Genomic DNA, 16,514 nt, shown 5'->3' with positions numbered 1-16,514 from the left:
ATTTAAGGTATGTAAGTTGCTAGTATTAATTTAAACTTTTGAGATCTTACTGACTGGGAGGTTAGTATGTATCCAAGGAGAGGACATTTGTAATTTTTCAGGTGCTATGATTTGGACAGAGGCATATAAACTTTAAAAGTACTGACCCTGTTGGGGCCGCTAATAAAATATCACCCATAAAATGAATAATCTTGCAGTTAGGAAATTCTATTCTACTGGGGAGCAAAGCCTGATAATACATGATACTGACACGTGGAAAAACTGTTCAGCATTCCTTGAGGAAGCACTTTCCAATTAAATTGGCAAGCTGGCCTTTGATTATTGATAACTGGTAATGTAAACACAAATTTTTCTCTGTCGTGTTTTGCAAGAGTAATAGTATAAAAACAGTCTTTTAAGTCAACAATTATAGGCCAATCTTGAGGAATCACTGTGGGGGAAGGGAGGCCCTGTTGAAGGGGCCCCTTAGGTTGCATAGCCTGTAAGTCATGAGAAGTCTCCATTTGCCAGACTTTTGGGAATGATAAAAATGGGTGCATTCTAAGGGCTGTTAGATGGTTCTATATGGCTGGCTTTTAATTGCTCCTCAACTAATTTATGGGCTCTCTGTAATTTCTCTCCCTTCAGAGGTCACTGTTCTACCCAAATAGGGTCTTGAGAAAGACACGTCAGGGGTAGGAGAGGAATAACAGTGGCCATTACTAGAAAGTGGTTTGCTGTTCACATAATTTATCAAACTCTGCCCTCCAGAGGAGGTAGTGACTGGTGATTAAAGTTGTTTTAGCTAGCATTGACCAGTCCCATGGTGTCATATGGAAGTTGTTTGCTGTGGCTTCAATTAATCCTTTTGTAAATGGGCTAGCAGCTCCATTATCCACTAATGACCTTTTTCTGTTCTAAGATCCCACAGAGGATACCACATTACATTTTGTTGTCATTTCTCTTTAGGCATCTCTTGGCTATTACAGTTTCAAAAAACTTTTAAAAAGTAAAAACTTAATGTTATAATTCTCATATTAAATTTCAGCCTAATTGAATATTTCAATTTATCTTAAGTGCTATGATGTGTCCTGAAGCATAGTGGAACCTTTTGTCTAATTTTTATTATATATTTGTTTGATTTTTATTTCTTTCTAAGAACTCATCAGTTCTAATGTCTTCTTTGCTTTATTTTTATTTACTTATTTTTTTTTTTTTAAAAAACAGGGTCTCATTTTGTCATCCAGGCTCAAGCAATTTTCCTGCCTCAGTCTCCCGAGTAGCTGGGATTACAGGCGCCCGCTGCGATGCCCAGATAATTGTTTATATTTTTAGTAGAGACAGGGTTTCGCCCATGTTGACCAGACTGGTCTTGAACTCCTGACCTCAGGTGATCCACCCACATTGGCCTCCCAAAGTGCTGGGATTGCAGGTGTGAATGCTAAGATAATCTGAATATATCGTGGACTTTCGTTAATAATACTGTATTAGTTGGCCTCCCAAAGTGCTGGGATCACAGGTGTGAACCACCCACCACACCTGGTCTGCCCATATTCTTTATAGCCGACTTTTCAGTAGCAAAAGGGTGACTCTGGTGTCAAATATAGAGAAGACAAGCAAGAAAATTAGGTGGTCTGTGACTTTAAGCTTTCAAAATTTTCATATAACCTTAATAGATATTTTGATGTGGTTTTGCGTTTACCTTTGAACTTTTTTTTTGAGACGGAGTTTCGCTCTTGTTACCCAGGCTGGAGTGCAATGCCGCAATCTCGGCTCACCGCAACTTCCGCCTCCTGGGTTCAGGCAATTCTCCTGCCTCAGCCTCCGGAGTAGCTGGGATTACGGGCACGCGCCACCACGCCCAGCTAATTTTTTGTATTTTTAGTAGAGACGGGGTTTCACCATGTTGACCAGGATGGTCTCGATCTCTTGACCTCATGATCCACCCGCCTCGACCTCCCAAAGTGCTGGGATTACAGGCTTGAGCCACCGTGCCCAGCCTACCTTTGAACTTTTAAAATGAAAACTAAATGTATGTTTGAGTCAACGCCATTTAAAATAAATTTCTGGGCCGCCCATTTAAAATAAATTTCTGGGCTGCCCATTTAAAATAAATTTCTGGGCCGGGCATGATGGCTCACGCCTGTAATCCCAGCACTTTGGGAGGCCAAGGCAGGCAAATTGCTTGAGGCCAGGAGTTCGAGACTAGCCTGTCCAACATGGCAAAACCCCATTTCTGCTTAAAAAAAAAAAAAAAAAAAAAATTAGCAAAGCTTGGTGGTGCATGCCTGTAATACTACTTTCTTGGGAGGCTGAGGCACAAGAATTGCTTGAACCCAGCAAGCAGAAGTTGCAGTGAGTTGAGATCGTGCCATTGTACTCTAGCCTGGGCGATACAGGAAGACTGTCTCAAAAAAATAAAAAATAAACAAAATAAATTCCTGATTAAATATTTTAAATTTTATTTTGAGGCCGGGCGTGGTGGCTCATGCCTGTAATCCCAGCACTTTGGGAGGCTGAGGTGGGTGGATCACTTGAGGTCAGGAGTTCAAAACCAGCCTGTCGAACATGGCAAAACCCCATCTCTACTAAAGATAAAAAGTTAGCTGGGCATGGTGGTGCATGCCTGTAATCCCAGCTACTTGGGAGGCTGAGGCAGGAGAGTTGCTTGAACCTGGGTAGTGAGCCAATATCGTGCCACTGCACTCCAGCCTGGGCAACAAGAACAAAACTCCATCTAAAAAAAAAAAATGTTTATTTTGAAATGCAGTAAGTATGAAATTCAAAAGGAAAAAAATGAAAAAAGTATAGTTAAAAATAGTGTCCTCACCTCTTACCTCTTGACACCCATTTCTCTCTAAGAGTTAACTTCTTTTTTTTTTTTTTTTTTGCCAATCAGTTTGAGCTTTATGAGGTTGCTCAGGTTAGCCTTGAACTGATGACCTCGCCTTCGCGAGCGCCATGACCTCTGGCAGGAGCCACTTTGGACCCTGCTAAGAGTTAACTTCTATAAACTTGTATCTAATGTATTCTAGAGCTGTTCTGTGCATGTTTTTTAGTTTATTTTTATTTAATTAAAAAAATTAACATGCAGTAGTGACTTACTTTGGTACGCATTTCTATGAACTTATTTTTTCGGTATAAATTTTTTTTTAATTTTACTTTAAGTTCCAGGATACATGTGCAGAACGTGCAGGTTTGTTACATAGGTATACGTGTGCCATGGTGGTTTGCTGCACCTATCAACCCATTATTTAGGTTTTTTTTTTTGTTTTTTTGTTTTGAGACGGAGTTTCGCTCTTGTCACCCAGGCTGGAGTGCAATGGTGCCATCTCGGCTCACCGCAACCTCCGCCTCCTGGGTTCAGGCAATTCTCCTGCCTCAGCCTCCTGAGTAGCTGGGATTACAGGCGCGCACCACCATGCCCAGCTAATTTTTTTGTATTTTAGTAGAGACGGGGTTTCACCATGTTGACCAGGATAGTCTCGATCTCTTGACCTCGTGATCCACCCACCTCAGCCTCCCAAAGTGCTGGGATTACAGGCTTGAGCCACCGCACCCAGCCTCATTATCTAGGTTTTAAGCCCTGCGTGCATTAGATATTTGTCCCAGTGCTCTCCTTCCCCTTGCCTCCGACCCCTGACAGGCCCCTGTATGTAATGTTCCCCTCCCTGTATCCATGTGTTCTTATTGTTTAACTCCAACTTATAAGAACATGCAGTTATTTTATTTATTTATTTATTTATTTTTGAGACAGTGTTACTCTGTCGCCCAGGCTGGAGTGTAGTGGTGACACCTTGGCTCAGTGCAACCTCTGCCTCATAGGTTCAAGTGATTCTCCTGTCTCAGCCTCCCGAGTACCTGGGTTCTCAGACATGTACTATCATACCTGGCTGATTTTTGTATTTTTCTGTAGAGATAGGGTTTCTTGATGTTGACCACTTAGCTCAAACTGATGTCAAGTGATCTGCCCGCCTTGGCCTCCCAAAGTGCTGGGATTACAGGCATGAGCCACCATGCCTGGCCTAGTTCTATGAATTTTAACACATGTATAGATTCTTATAACTGCCACCACAGTCTGCCTACAGAACAGGATTTGAATTTAAATGTTCAAAAAATACATTTTTTAGAGGGGAGATAGAGAAATATTTTAGCCTTTTTCAAAAATTAAAGCACACTTAAGATACAGTGAAAGTCACCCATTTACATGTACAGTTTATCAGCACCATACGGGTGAAAGGAAAAGTACAATTTGAGTATTGACAAAATTCATCATAGTGTAGCCAGCACCACAACCAGTGTATGGCTTCTGACAATCATTGATCTTTTCCTTTTCTTCAGTTTTGCTTTTTCCAGAATATCCTATATATGGAAGGCTTTTGAGTATGGCTTCTTTTCACTTGGCATAATGAATTTGAGATTCATCTCCATTATTACTTATATGAATAATTTGTTTCTTTTTAGAACTGAGTCATATCTCATTGTATAGAGTGGTACCATAGTTTTCGAAGGTCATTTCCCAGTTGACAGACATTTGGATATTTTCTAGTGTACAAATAAAGTTGTTATAAACATTCACAGACAGGTGTTTTTATGAATGTGAGTTTTCTTTTCATTAGGTTAAATGCCTACGGACAGTATTGCTGGGTTATGTAGTAAGTGCATGTTTTAACTTTTTTTTTTCTTTTTTTGGCTCCTGATTAAAACAACTGAAAGTGTACACTTAACTTTATAGGAAATTTCCAGATTGTTTCCCGAAGTTGACTGTACTATTTTATGTTCCCACCAGCAATGTATGAAAGTTGTTCATCTGAAATTTTATCAGAGGAGGGTTCACACCTGTAAACCCAGCACTTTGGGAGGATAAGGTGGGCAGATCATTTGAGCCCAGGAGTTCAAGACCAGCCTGGGCAACATGGCAAAACCCCATGTCTACGAAAAATACAAAAATTAGCTTGGTGTGGTGGTGTGCACCTCTAGTCCCAGCTACTCGGGCGCCTGAGGTGGGTGGATTGCTTAAGCCCAGGACTGTTGAGCCTGGAGTGAGCTGTGATGGTGTCTGTCATAGCACTTCAGCCTGGGCAACTGAGGGAGACCGTGTCTCCAAACTAACAAGTAAAAAAGAAATAAGTGGTATTAGCTTTTTTTTTTTTTTTAAGTGAGACAAAGTCTCAGTCTGTTGCCCAGGCTAGAGTGCAGTGGCGTAATCTCAGCTCACTGCAACATCTGCTGCCCAGGTTCAAATGAGTCTCCTGTCTTGGCCTCCCAAGTAGCTGGGATTACAGGTGCCTGCCATCACACCTGGCTAACTTTTGTACTTTTTAGTAAACATGGGGTTTCACTGAGTTGGCCAGGCTGGTCTTGAACTTCTGACATCATGATCCACCCACCTCAGCTTCCCAAAGTGCTAGAATTACCAGGCATGAGCCACCATGCTGGGCCGAATTTTTCTTTTTTAAATACCATTTTAATAGGCATGTGGTGGTAATTCCTTTTGGTTCTGGTTTGTATTTCCTTAATGGTTAAATGATCTTGATTGTATTTTCATGTGCTTGCTTGCCACCTGTATATCATTGAGGAAATGTCTGTTTAAATATTATGCCCACTTTAAAAATTGAGGTTTTCTTCCCCCCCTTTTGAAAATTCTGTGTATTTTCTGGATACAGTTTTTAATCAGGTATGGATTTGTTTAGTATTCATTGGCTTCTAATTTTTTTTTTAAAAAGGAATATGATTTGTAAATATTTTCTCCCAGTCCAGCTTATCAATTTTTTATTCTGTATTTGATTGTGCTTTTGGGTTGTCTCTAAGAAAATATTTGTCTAGCCTGTGGCCACAAAGATTTTCTCCTGCATTTTTTTTTCTAGAATATATCATTTTCAGTGTTACATTTAGGTCTGCAGTGCATTTTGAGTTAATTGGATTGAGGCTCTTTTTTTGTTTTGCATATGGACACCTTGTTCTAGTACCATTTATTGAAAACACTGATTTCTCTGTTGAATTGTCTATATTATTAATCCTGATTTGTATTGCATCTGACAGATCCAGAATGATTTGAAAAGTTAATTAGCTTACTGTATTTAAAAATCTGTTAAGTGTCTTATTTGGAACCTGGCATTTGCTGACAGCAGTTTTTTATCTACAGAAGGATTTTCCAAAATAACTTTAAGCCTAAGATTAAAAGAAGATTTTGCTAATGATTCATTATCTGTTTGGAAAAACTTGCGTGATTTTTTATGCATCAAATATGAGCCGAAATGGTTTTTCCTAGAAGGTACCCATTTTATTTTTTGTAGAATTACTTGGTAGTTCTCTAATAATCTGTGTTTGGGCTTTATATCATCTTTGATAGTTGATACATTTTGGGGCAATTCTCTTTTTGTTTAAAACTATCATATAGTTGTCCTAAGTTGAGTACTTCTAGGCCAGGCTTGATGGCTTATGCCTGTAATCCTAGAACTTTGAGAGGCAGAAGCAGGGGGATCACTTGAACCCAGGAGTTTGAGACCACCTAAATCAGAATCAAAAACATAGCCAGCCGGTGTGGTGCATGCCTGTTGTCCTAGCTACTTAGGAGGCTGAGGTGGGAGGATTGCTCGAGCCCAGGAGTTCAAGGTTACAGTAAGCTATGGTGGCTCCAGTGCACTCCAGCCTGTGTGACAGAGAAAGACTGTCTCTAAACAAACTGACTAAAAGTTTAATTACTTTAAAAAAAGGGGCCGGGCGCGGTGGCTCACGCCTGTAATCCCAGCACTTTGGGAGGCCAAGGCAGGCGGATGGCAAGGTCAAGAGATCGAGACCATCCTGGTCAACATGGTGAAACCCCATCTCTACTAAAAATACAAAAATTAGCTGGGAACGGTGGCGCGTGCCTGTAATCCCAGCTACTCAGGAGGCTGAGGCAGGAGAATTGCTTGAACTCAGAAGGCGGAGGTTGCGGTGAGCCGAGATCACGCCATTGCACTCCAGCCTGGGTAACAAGAGTGAAACTCCGTCTCAAAAAAAAAAAGGTGGTACACAATTATTGTTCTTAGGGTGAGGGTTTTCTTATTTTTATTTTTTTGGTTGGAGGAACTCTTGTTTGTTAGCCAACCATGATTGCAGTGGCTCAGTCAACTCGCTGCAGTTTTAAAACCCTGGGCTGAAGTGATCCTCCTGCTTCAGCCTCCCAAGTAGCTAGGACTGTAGGACTAGGATGACAGGCACACGCCACGATGCCCGTCTAATTTTTTTTGTTTTAGGGACAAGGTCTCGCTATACTGCCCAGGCTGATGTCCAACTTCCTGGCCTCCAACAGTGCTCCTACTTCGGCCTCCAACAGTGCTCCTACTTCAGCCTCCCAAAGTGCTGGCATTACAGGCATGAGCCACTGTGCCTGGTTTATTTTTTATCTTTCACTGTAGAGTGAAAGAATTGCTATTTGGCTGTACATTGGTGTTCTGTAATATGATGAGGTGTGAGTTTATCTCAGTATTTGGATATTTATTATTTATTAATTTAGAAGCACTTTGCAATTAACACCTTTAAAGTAACTTAAAATTTTAAGTGTTACAGTAGAAATTAAAATGCCAAGAAGCAGATGTTTTGGAGGTTAATTGAAGACAGACTTTCAGGCTGGGCCTCATGACTCACGCCTATAATCCCAGCACTTTGTGAGGCCGAGGCAGATGGATCAGTTGAGGTCAGGAGCTCAAGACCAGCCTGTCCAACATGGTGAGACCTCGTCTCTACTAAAAATATAAAAATTAGATGGGTGTGGTGGGGTATGCTTGTAATCCCAGCTATTCAGGAGGCTGAGGCAGGAGAATCCCTTGAATCCGGGAGGCAGAGTCTGCTGTGAGCTGGTAGCGTGCCACTGCGCTCTAGAGTGGGCGACAGACCAAGACTCCATCTCAATAAGACATAACAAGAATAAAATAGACTTTCAGGAGTAATAGCTGCTTTTAAATTTTTTACTTTAAAGGTGTTAATTGCAAAGTACTTCTAAATTAATAAATAATAAATATCCAAATACTGAGATAAACTCACACCTCATCATATTACAGAACACCAATGTACAGCCAAATAGCAATTCTTTCACTCTACAGTGAAAGATAAAAAAATAAACCAGGCGGGAGTCGCGGACGGTCTGCTGAACCCGTTAGTGCGCCCGGCCGAGACACGCCGCCGCCATGTCTCGCTACCTGCGTCCCCCAAACACGTCTCTGTTCGTCAGGAACGTGGCCGACGACACCAGGTCTGAAGATTTACGGCGTGAATTTGGTCGTTATGGTCCTATAGTTGATGTGTATGTTCCACTTGATTTCTACACTCGCCGTCCAAGAGGATTTGCTTATGTTCAATTTGAGGATGTTCGTGATGCTGAAGATGCTTTACATAATTTGGACAGAAAGTGGATTTGTGGACGGCAGATTGAAATACAGTTTGCCCAGGGGGATCGGAAGACACCAAATCAGATGAAAGACAAGGAAGGGAGGAATGTGTACAGTTCTTCACGCTATGATGATTATGACAGATACAGACGTTCAAGAAGCCGAAGTTAGGAAAGAAGGAGATCAAGAAGTCGGTCTTTTGATTACAACTATAGAAGATTGTATAGTCCTAGAAGCAGTAGACCGACTGGAAGACCACGGCGTAGCAGAAGCCATTCCGACAATGATAGATTCAAACACCGAAATCGATCTTTTTCAAGATCTAAATCCAATTCAAGATCACGGTCCAAGTCCCAGCCCAAGAAAGAAATGAAGGCTAAATCACGTTCTAGGTCTGCATCTCACACCAAAACTAGAGGCACCTCTAAAACAGATTCCAAAACACATTATAAGTCTGGCTCGAGATATGAAAAGGAATCAAGGAAAAAAGAACCACCTAGATCCAAATCTCAGTCAAGATCACAGTCTAGGTCTAGGTCAAAATCTAGATCAAGGTCTTGGACTAGTCCTAAGTCCAGTGGCCACTGATAGTATAAACCATGGTCATTTTTAGGCATGTATCATTTACTCATAGTTTGGTTTACTTAAATTATCAGGAATACAATGTTGCAATGATGCTTAAAAAACCCTTGTTAGTTTTCCCTGTACCAGGCAATGGTTATAATTAAAATGATATGCTGTTGAGAAGCCAAAAAATAAATAAATAAATAAATAAACCAGGCACAGTGGCTCATGCCTGTAATGCCAGCACTTTGGGAGGCTGAAGTAGGAGCACTGTTGGAGGCCAGGAAGTTGGACATCAGCCTGGGCAGTATAGCGAGACCTTGTCCCTAAAACAAAAAAAATTAGACGGGCATTGTGGCATGTGCCTGTCATCCTAGTCCTACAGTCCTAGCTACTTGGGAGGCTGAAGCAGGAGGATCACTTCAGCCCAGGGTTTTAAAACTGCAGCGAGTTGACTGAGCCACTGCAATCATGGTTGGCTAACAAACAAGAGTTCCTCCAACCAAAAAAATAAAAATAAGAAAACCCTCACCCTAAGAACAATAATTGTGTACTACCTTTTTTTTTTTTTTTGAGACGGAGTTTCACTCTTGGTACCCAGGCTGGAGTGCAATGGCGTGATCTCGGCTCACCGCAACCTCCGCCTTCTGAGTTCAAGCAATTCTCCTGCCTCAGCGTCCCGAGTAGCTGGGATTACAGGCGCGCACCACCATGCCCAGCTAATTTTTGTATTTTTTAGTAGAGACGGGGTTTCACCTTGTTGACCAGGATGGTCTCGATCTCTTGACCTCGTGATCCATCCGCCTTGGCCTCCCAAAGTGCTGGGATTATAAGCGTGAGCCACTGTGCCCGGCCTAAATTTTTAAAATCATTTGTTGGTCACTGCCTTTTTTCATTTCTGAAATGACTACTCTTAAGTGCCTTTTTTTGTTGTCTTTGGAAAATGTACTCTTGTCTCTTGCTATTCCATTTTTCTCCTTTATTTGCCCTTTCTTTATTTGGATAGACTTTGCCAATCAATTTTATTTTTATTATTTTTATTTTGGTAAAATACATGTAACATAAAGTTGATCACTTTAACTATTTTAAAGTATATGGTTCAAGCCACGTGTAGTGGTGTGGCGCCTGTAGTTCCAGCTGGTCAAGAGGCTGATGCTGCGCTCCTTGAGCCCAGGACTTTGAAGGCAGCCTGGGCAACATAGCGAGGCCCCCTTCTCTTAATAAAAGTATACAGTTCAGTGGCATTAAGTACATTAACAATATTATATGACCATCACCACCGCAATCTTGTTCTAGAACTTGTTCATTACTGCCACACCATTAAAAGTATACAGTTCAGTGGCATTAAGTACATTAACAATATTATATGACCATCACCACCGCAATCTTGTTCTAGAACTTGTTCATTACTGCCACACCATTTTAGCACCTAATCGATCCCTAGTGTTTGGCTGCCATATTAAGTATTAGGTTTGTAAGAGATAAACAAGACTCAGTTATTGTCCTCAAAGACTCACAGTCTAGTGAGAGAAACCTAGTATTTATGATACAATGTGGCAAATTACATGTTAGAGCTCCCCATCATTTAATTTTATTTATTTAATTAGAATTTTAATTTTATCTTGAAAAAGCAGAGTAACTTTTTGTTAGGTTAACATTGAAGTTGTCATATTCCACACACTGAATTCATTTAGGCTAGACCAGAGTCTTTAGTCTTTTGATTTAGGTCATTGTGGATTTAGGTCATTAGGACTCACAAGTCCTCATGCCCTATACTTTATGACAAGAAGGGAACCAGAAAGTTGATATTTTGATTTAAAACCAAATTATGAGGTATTCCTTCATAATGAAGCAGGGAGATCTGTGAAAACTATGATTGGAGGGAACTTCTTAGTTGTCTGCAACTATCATTTGTTGAAACTGTTTTTACTTATTTTAGTTGTGGTGACACCTTGCTTGATTATGATCAAATACAACATTGTACAGGCATGTTTATTTCTCTTGGCCGATCATCTTGAGGAATAGTTGCTTTGGAAACTGTCAAGAGCTTATTTTTAATTTCTTGAAAAGCTGGGAGGTACCAATTGATATAAAGTTTAATGTCAGCAGTTTTAGTTTAAAATAATGTTACCAGATTGAGCAGTATTTTTCAAAATACTATGACTTATTTACTTCATTATTAAAGACTCAATGTAATATTGCTTATAAAAGTAAAACAGGCTGGGCGTAGTGGCTCACACCTGTGATCCCAGCACTTCGGGAGGCCAAGGCGGGTGGATTGCCTGAGCTCAGGAGTTTGAGACTACCCTGGGCAATGTGACGAAACGCCATCTCTACTAAAATATAAAAAATTAGCTGGGACTGGTGGATGCTTGTAGTCCCAGCTACTTGGGAGGCTGAGGCACAACAATCACTTGAGCCCTGGAGGCAGAGGTTGTGGTTAGCCAAGATCGTGCCACTGCACTCCAGCTTGGGCTACAGAGTAAGACTCCGTCTCAGGGGGAAAAAAAAAAAAAAGGCAAACAGCATGGTTCTTTGTTTATAAGATTGTGTAGTCTTCCTAGTGTAGTCAGGCCAAAAGAGTTGGTGTCCCAAACGGTTAATAGTGTTTTAGTTTACAATTTCAACACTTGTTAGGAGAATAAAAGTTCATATTACTAGGCCTAGATTCCTAATAAGCTGTATTTTGTTGTGTTTCAAATAGGGTCTCATTCTGTCACCAGGCTTGGAGTGCAGAGGCTTGATCACGGCTCACTGCAGCCTCAGCCTCCTGGGCTTAAGTGATCCTCCCATCTCAGCCTCCTGAGTAGCTGGGTCTACAGGCTCAACCACAATGTGTGGCTAATTAAAAAAAATTTTTTTTGTAGAAACAGGGTCTCACTGTATTCCCCATGCTGGTCTTGAACTCTTGTGCTCAAGTGATCTTTCTACCTTAGGCTCCCGGAGTGCTGGGATTACAGGCGTGAGCCACTGTGCCCAGTCCTAATACATTTTTATAATTTTTTTTCTTTTTTGGGGGTAGGGGACCAAGTCTCACTCTGTCACCCAGGCTAGAGTGCAGTGGCCCGATTTCAGCTCGCTGTAACCTCAGTCTCCCGGGTTCAAGTGATTCTCCTGACTCAGTCTCCTGAGTAGGTGGGATTACAGGCGCGTGACACCACGCCTGGCTAATTTTTATATTTTTAGTAGAAGCAGGCTTTCACCATGTTGGTTGGGCTTGTCTCGAACCTCTGATCTCGTGATTTGCCTGCCTTGGCCTCCCAGAGTGGTGGGATTACAGGTGTGAGCCACCTTGCCCGACTGTGTGGTGTGGTTTTGATTGCCTACTGAAAAAGAATTATTACAGTGTCCTTTTAGGTAAAAATAATAATAACAGTAATAAAGAAAAGTTTAACATAACCCTGAGTTTGGTTAGGCTGTTAATACATTTGACTTACTGTTTTTGAAAAATAACTGTAATCATCTTTTTTCAGGGTAATCACTTTGATCAGTATGAGGAAGGACACTTGGAAATTGAACAAACGTCACTTGACAAGCCTATAGAATCGGTAAGATAATCAGTGCTTAATTTCAGGTCTTAGCCAGTTAGTTAGGTAGCATTCGTGTGATACTTGATGTGAATGAAGTTAAACTTATTAATAACCAGTAGTACAGTTTAGAGTTGTTTTCTTGCATGCCAAATAGAGTTTGAGATATAATCTGATATTTAATACGTTGGGAAATCAGTCCAAAAAAATCTAGAAACACATTAGAATTTTGATGAAAAAATATCTTTTTGGCTCTTATTGATACATGTTGAAGGTAGCAAGTTAAAAAATTAGCTGGGCACAGTGGCGCATGCCTGTAATCCCAGCTACTCAGGAGGCTGAGGCAGGAGAATTGCCTGAACCCAGGAGTCGAAGGTTGCGGTGAGCCGAGATCTAGCCATTGCACTTCAGCCTGGGTAACAAGAGCGAAACTCCGTCTCAAAAAAAAAGAAGAACAGTAAACATTGCAATGTCCAAATCTTCGTTAGTCTTCCACTTTATTGCTTAGATGCTTCTTTGGTGTTGGTAAGTTCGTGGCCTGCTTTTTCCTTTATTTCTGAATCGTCATTAATTCTTTAGGTCACCCTGCCGATGGTGAAGGTGTCTGGGGAGCCTGGTGTTACTCAGCACTGCTCTGCTTGGTGGCTGGAGCAGGGTTCTTAGTTGGTGCCTCACCCGCCTTGGCCTCTTTGCCATCTTGTGAAGGAGCTTTAGTAGGACGTGGGCGACGCCAGTAATTGTAGGGACGCCGGTATTTACAACGAACAGACGGCTGGTTTGGAACACTGAAGGCTTGCTGATTCTCTTTATCTTCAGCCTCTCCAACTGCTGGGGCAGGTCATGGGCGAGGAGGTCCCCTGCTACTACCTTGGGCGGTAAGTTGGATTTCGATGAACCGGTCCCTTAAGTTGTGCTTCCTCTGGGATGCCATCCTTCATCTCTCCAATCTCACTGTTTGGAAAACTCTGCCCCTACCTTGAAAGCTCTCTTTCCCTCCCCCCACAAAGAGGCTCCCTTATCTCTCACTCTACATACCGCCCTAGCCTTCCCGCCGCCGCAGCCACCTCCCGCCCGGCTTCTGCCTCATCAGCACTCCCCAGCTTCCCGCCGCCCGGCTTCTGCCTCATCAGCACTCTGCAGCTTCCCGCCGCCCAGCTTCTGCCTCATCAGCTCTCCCCGGCTTCCCGCCGCGCGGTTCAAACTGACCAAACGTTGCCCACCACCTCGGCTCTCTCAGCTCCCCACTCCCTCAGCCCTTCAGCCCCCTATAAAAGAACCCTGCACCTCTGAGCGGCGCGGCCATTTTCCTCTCCTTCCCGGCTGGTCCGCCTCTCAATAAAGCCTGAACTTAAGGATTTTCTTCTAACTTGCGGTCCGGTTTTTTCTGAACGAGCTTAGTCCTCCCGCAGAAGGTAGGTCGGACACTCATCAGCCTGTATTCTGTTGGGATGGGGTCAGACCCGTGAGCAACGGTCAAAGGTCTGTCCCACGTGGTAAGGCGGGAACCACCGCTGCCGGTACTGAGGGCGATACTGGGGGCGGTGCAGCTGATTCTGGGCCCACGAGAACTGCCTGTCAGTGGCAGGGAGGGGGAGTCAGATCTTTCACTGCCGCTGCTCCCTTCCTCCTCCCCAGTGTAATTTTGGGGAGGGCCACAGCGCCTTCCGTAGTTGGCACGTCTGTAACAGTGCCGAACAGCAGCGTAAGGACTCCCTTCCACTGGCCCTCCATCTGGGCCAGTCACACTGGCTGCTTCTGCACCCTTCTCTCCTTCAGCCACATCAAACTCTACAGTTTCTCCATCTCCTACACTGCGCAGATATTTCCGTGGGTTATTCTTCTTGATGGCAGTCTAATGTACAAATACATCTTCTTTGGTGACATTTCGATTTATAAATCCGTATCCATTTATGATGTTGAACCATCTGACATTGCCAAGGACTTTGGTGGTGAGAACTTTTTTCTCTGCATCTTCGCTGCCGGCGGCGGTGGCTAAAGAGGTGGCGGCCACGGTGCCCATGGCTGAGGGGGTTGCATCTCCACGGGTTTCCTGCAACGAGGGCGGCCGACACCTGTGGCCACAGCCTGGGGCACACCGCTGCCCGCAGGGCTCTTAAGCGCGGGGTCCTGGGGAGCCGCGGTGGCCCCCTCCACCAGAGCCTGTGGGAGGGTGGTGGTGGTGGTGGTGGTGGCCTCGCCCGCCTCGCTCATGCCTCCTTCTCCGCTCTCCTCAGGCGCCTCGGTAGTGGTTGGTCAGCGATTAGCGTGGCTGGTGGTCGCAGAGGCTGGGGCTCGCTCTCGGGGAGGCGGGGCAGATCTCGCGGCACAGGTGGCGGCGGCCGAGGTGGGCTCTCGCGACGGAGGCAACTTGAGCTTCAGGCTGCGCGCTCGCTCTTGGGCTCCTCGCTGGATCTTACTGCCGAAGGTGCTTCATCTTATTTCAGTGCCTAGCATAGGCATATGGTGCATAGTGATGGTTTTAAAATTGAAGTGGGGTTGGGACCGGTGGCTCACACCTGTAATCCCCGAACTTTGGGAGGCCGAGGTGGGCGGCTCACTGAGATCAGGAGTTCAAGACCAGCCTGACGAGCTTGGTGAGACTCTGTCTCTACTAAAAGTACAAAATTAGCCAGGCGTGGTGGTACATGCCTGTAATCCCACCTTCTCAGGAGGCTGAGGCAGCACAATCACTTGAACCCGGGAGGCGGAGGTTGCAGTGAGCCAAGATCACGCCATTGCACTCCCTGCCTGGACTGCAACAAGAGGGAAAATCCATCTCAAAAAAATTAAATTAAATTGAAAATGGAAGGAATCGGAGTGAAAAAGAAAACTGAAGGGATTCCAAGAATCACCTCATTTGGGATAGACCTATTATAATTGTATTTCTGAAATCAGTGCTGACTTCCTCTCACATTTCACAGGAAGCTAGACTTCTTTTTTTTGAGACAGAGTTTTGCTGTTGTTACCCAGACTGGAGTGCAATGGCATGATCGTGGCTCACCACAACCTCCGCCTTCTGGGTTCGAGCAATTCTCCTGCCTTAGCCTCCCGAGTAGCTGGGACTACAGGCACACACCACCATGCCCAGCTAATATTTGTATATTTAGTAGAGACGGGGTTTCACGTTGTTGACCAGGATGGTCTCGATCTCTTGACCTCGTGATCCACCCGCCTCGGCCTCCCAAAGTGCTGGGATTATAGGCGTGAGCCACCGAGCCCGGCCAGAAGCTAGACTTCTTAAAGCTTGAAGTTTCCTTGGTGGGTTTTTTTTTTTTTTTTTTTTAGACGGAGTTTCGCTCTTGTTACCCAGGCTGGAGTGCAATGGCGCAATCTCGGCTCACCGCAACCTCCGCCTCCTGGGTTCAGGCAATTCTCCTGCCTCAGCCTCCCGAGTAGCTGGGATTACAGGCACGCACCACCGTGCCCAGCTAATTTTTTGTATTTTTAGTAGAGACGGGGTTTCACCATGTTGACCAGGATGGTCCCGATCTGCTGACCTCGTGATCCACCAGCCTCGGCCTCCCAAGGTGGGTTTTATTTAAATTGAATTAAAATAAGTATTTTACAGGGAAAAACTTCAAAACACTTTGCAACTTTGGGAAGAAAGTTAAATAAAACACCCTAGCCCCAAATTAAGTTCCCACTGAAATGAAAGACTTTTGCTCCTTTTTAAAAAAAAAAAAAAAAATTCCATATATAGTAAATAATGACTGTATTCTTTTGGAGATTAATTTAGAAACATAATCCCTATTTAAGAGCTTTTATATGCAGTCATGCATTGCTTGCCATGTGAGGAGGAGCTTGAGAAGTGTGTCATTAGGTGATTTCATCATTGTGCTAACATCATAGCATTTACTTACACAAACCTAGATGGTATAGCCTACAGCACACCTAGGCTATATGGTATGGCCTGTGACTCCTAGGCTACAAATCTGTACTGTATGTTACTATACTTAATACTGAAGGTAATTGTAACACCATGGCAAGTATTTGTGTATGTAAACATGGAAAAGGTGTAGTAAAAATACTGTATAAAAGTAAAAATAGGGGCTGGGCACAGTGGCTCACACCA

General features: G+C 43.4%; 1 protein-coding gene and 2 pseudogenes across 51 annotated transcripts in view; 2 read left to right on the top strand and 1 right to left on the bottom strand.

Moving 5' to 3' along the window:
- Window positions 1-16,514, top strand: part of LOC100894160 (leucine-rich repeat-containing protein 37A2) — a 75,254-nt gene that overhangs the window by 12,686 nt on the left and 46,054 nt on the right. For 27 of the 50 annotated variants that reach the window (XR_013535475.1, XR_013535474.1, XR_013535473.1 and 24 more), the window contains exons 2-5: window positions 12,389-12,463; window positions 13,022-13,317; window positions 14,677-14,867; window positions 15,891-15,969. The gene's annotated coding sequence lies outside the window, so the exon portion shown is untranslated. The remainder of the gene's footprint in view (window positions 1-12,388; window positions 12,464-13,021; window positions 13,318-14,676; window positions 14,868-15,890; window positions 15,970-16,514) is intronic. The other 23 variants (XM_078372711.1, XM_078372702.1, XM_078372681.1 and 20 more) reach the window with 2 other exon arrangements.
- Window positions 8,099-9,121, top strand: LOC100410694 (serine/arginine-rich splicing factor 10 pseudogene; annotated as a pseudogene). Its single transcript, XR_013535480.1, has one exon. The product of XR_013535480.1 is annotated as a serine/arginine-rich splicing factor 10 pseudogene (transcript).
- LOC100410333 (Y-box-binding protein 3-like) lies at window positions 13,062-14,682 on the bottom strand (annotated as a pseudogene).

This window comes from Callithrix jacchus, chromosome 5 (assembly GCF_049354715.1).
Source record: "Callithrix jacchus isolate 240 chromosome 5, calJac240_pri, whole genome shotgun sequence".
NCBI classification, from domain to species: Eukaryota; Metazoa; Chordata; class Mammalia; order Primates; family Cebidae; genus Callithrix; species Callithrix jacchus.
This window is presented reverse-complemented; position numbering and strand designations above follow the sequence as displayed.